This window comes from Sinocyclocheilus grahami, unplaced genomic scaffold (genome assembly GCF_001515645.1).
Source record: "Sinocyclocheilus grahami isolate Dianchi unplaced genomic scaffold, SAMN03320097.WGS_v1.1 scaffold207.1, whole genome shotgun sequence".
In the NCBI taxonomy this organism is placed as follows: domain Eukaryota; kingdom Metazoa; phylum Chordata; class Actinopteri; order Cypriniformes; family Cyprinidae; genus Sinocyclocheilus; species Sinocyclocheilus grahami.
This window is the reverse complement of record NW_015505386.1, coordinates 400,989-404,145: the sequence shown is the minus strand read 5'-3', so window position 1 is coordinate 404,145 and position 3,157 is coordinate 400,989. Positions and strand designations below refer to the sequence as shown.

At 35.1% G+C, this 3,157-nt stretch overlaps 1 protein-coding gene across 1 annotated transcript in view; it reads left to right on the top strand.

The window, feature by feature from the left end:
- Positions 1–2,082: 2,082 nt before the first annotated feature.
- Positions 2,083–3,157, top strand: part of man1b1a (mannosidase, alpha, class 1B, member 1a) — a 17,910-nt gene continuing 16,835 nt past the window's right edge. The window contains exon 1 of the mRNA XM_016286159.1: positions 2,083–2,386. The gene's annotated coding sequence lies outside the window, so the exon portion shown is untranslated. The remainder of the gene's footprint in view (positions 2,387–3,157) is intronic.

Below are 3,157 nucleotides of genomic sequence, written 5' to 3'. Positions count from 1 at the left end.
TCAGTCGACAGCATACAGGGGTAAAGTAGGCAAGGCAGAATCGTAATCAGAGACCATGCAAAGGGGTCGAGGCTGGCGGCAGACAGAGGAGAGAGTAATTCCAAACACAGAGCAAGATCAAAGAGGCGGGCAGCGAACAATCAGACAGGTCTAAACAATCCAGGTAGGCAACAGGTAATCAAACAAGGTATAAACGCTCGGAAATGTCAGCAGTAGCAAAACAAGACTTCGCAACGAGGGTAAGGCAGACACTGCTTATATAGTCATGGTAATGATCAGCACCTGTGCAAGTAATCAAAGTCAGGCATGGGATGATGGGAAATGAAGTCCTAAGGAACAGTTAGTACTCCGGTGAGGGTTCCCTCTGGTGGGGATCGGAGGGAGCCACGGAGGCTTGATTTGTGACAACAACACTTTTACTTAAACGTTACTATTAATCACCGCTGAGTGTTTGTAATAACATCTGACTGCGATCCAGTGTGGATTTTGGTCAAATGATGAAGCAGAAATATATTGTTAGTAACATTTCAGAAGAATTTTATGGGGAAGATATTCAATTACAACTTCTGTGGGGTGTGAAAGAAAAGTAATGTAACTAGTAGTGTAACTAATTATTGTTGTCAGAAAGTATTAAGTAAAGTAATAGTATTACTTTTGAAAGGAGTAACTAGTAATGAGTAATATATTACATTTTTTGAGTATCTAGCCCAGCACTGACAATGGGCCATAGAAGTGCCACCCTTTGCCTGTATTTATTTTCTGAATGCAAGTCGTTCATGTCCTGTAGTCTGTGTGGAAGGGGACGAAGTGGGAAATCTACTGCACACTGCATGCCTGAACCTGCCATAAAAGTTTTCAAATGTTCAGATCTGGTCATTGGGAACGCAAGGTGCCAGAGTTGAGTGTCTGTAAGGATATCATCATTCTGTCATGCATGAACATCATGAGGGACGAATGTCATCAGTCCCAGATAATGGAGGTCAGTAAAGTGTTTCTTTCTTTTCACTCAACCACAATCTCCTAATTTTTTTTATATATATATATATATATATTTTTTTTTTTTTTTTTTTAAACAAAATCAATTTAATTAATTTCAAGCCTCCTGTATGTACAAATGTAGCTGAATTCTGTGATGTGTATTGTATTTATTTTACATATATACACTATTTTATTATGCCATATACTGTATATATATATATATATATTAGTGCTGTCAAATGATTAATCGTGATTAATCGCGTCCAAAATAAAAGTTTTTGTTTACATAATATATGTAAGTATATATTTTCAAAATATATACTGTATGTGTGTGTATTTATATATACATAATAAATATGCACAGAACACACACATATATATATTATGCAAACAAAAATTTTATTTTAATTGCGATTAAACGTCTGACAGCACTAATATATATATATGTATTATATATATTTATATTATTGATGTGTATCTATTAGGCCTAAGTATAACTCTTATGTTTAAGTGTATTAAAATACATAATTTATAATAATATATAGTAGTATATGTACATACAATAAAATAGGCTCCATGATGGGTGGATAGATGGCATTTATGCATATATTTAATTTATATGTATTATTTATTTTAGTTCTATATTTATACACTATGGGTGTGTGTGTGTGTGTGAATAGGTTACAATATATTATTTATACATACGTTTGTACAGTATTTAAGCCAATTAACTCTTATTTAAGTGCATTCAAATTATTAATTAATAAAATATAATAATCAATATATTATTACCATTTTTATTTGGTTGCATAGCAGAATTCTACATGGGACGCTCTCAGTTTCCAAACGTAGCTCTGTTTATTTGTGGTAACGTTTTTGTAACTTGATTAATAACCGAGCACTATACGAATATAGAAAAATTAAGATGATAAACCACGCTATCATCAGTATTACTATAATTATGTTTACTGACATTTTTGATGCCCTAGTAAGGGAAGAACAGTTGTACGGTGATGAACGTGTTAATAAAAGAGGGCGGAGCCCGAACGAATGACGCGAGTGCGTGAGGATCACGTGATTCAGTAAGGCGCTGTCACATAAACATTTCCCTGCACACAGCTGTTTGACTGTTAACAGCGGTCATGCTTATTTTTCGACAGATTGACACATTACGAATAGACTGTATATCAGCCTAAATGAGCGTTTTGTGGGAGGAACACGCGGTTTGTAGGAGAGCAGCGTGATGGAGGAGAGATAGAGATCTGATAGCCACTCCTGCTGTCACCTACACACTGAGTGTACACTATCACTACTCGCACAGTGGATGGGATGCATGGGCTGTGACCTCCTCCTCTTCATGCATATAGATCCTCCTCCTAACCAGGAGCAGCAAGTTGTCCAGAGAAAGGTAAAACGAGGATGCGTTTGGAGGCCACTTACTCCCTTACCTGAGCAGATGGATTAAGCAGTTAATATAGAATCAATGCATTGTTCTCTTTCTTCTTATTTTACTGTGCTTTATTGGTCTGACAAACGTTACATTTGTATTGCCAAAGCATTTGCAGCATAGCTGTGTACAATTACAAATCGGCCAGTGTAAAATAAAAATAGCAAGTACTGGTCCAGCACCATATTCAAGTATTTTCTAAGTTGACTACCCGTCCCTGCTGAGAATTATAATTAAAAAAAGATTTAGAAGTCATAAGTAGAATTATTTACTATACAAAAGCTTATCCATTTTGACCAATAGGGGCGCTGTCACCTAATTGAAACGATATTGTTACAGACATATACAGTATTTAAAAAACAATGGGTATTGCATATGGGCCAAACTTTTTTTTTTTTACTTACCTCAGAACATACTGCCAAATTTTATGACGAAATTACTGCATTTTATGACTAAAGTTAAAATGGCTGACAGTCAATATGACTGACCTATGATTTTAGGCCAAAGTTCAAAGGTTCAAAAGATGCAAAAAATACCACAGTCAATGTAAATGTCGTTTCAGAAAATTTAAAATAGTGGAATATAGTTGGGTGGAAATTTAAAGCAGTCATTTGACTCAACGTGGCCTACAGAATCAGATCAGATTTTGAGATTCGATTGATTGATTGACAATGATGTATTCTATGGAGGGCGAAACCTGCAAAAACAATAAATAAATAAATACACAAATAA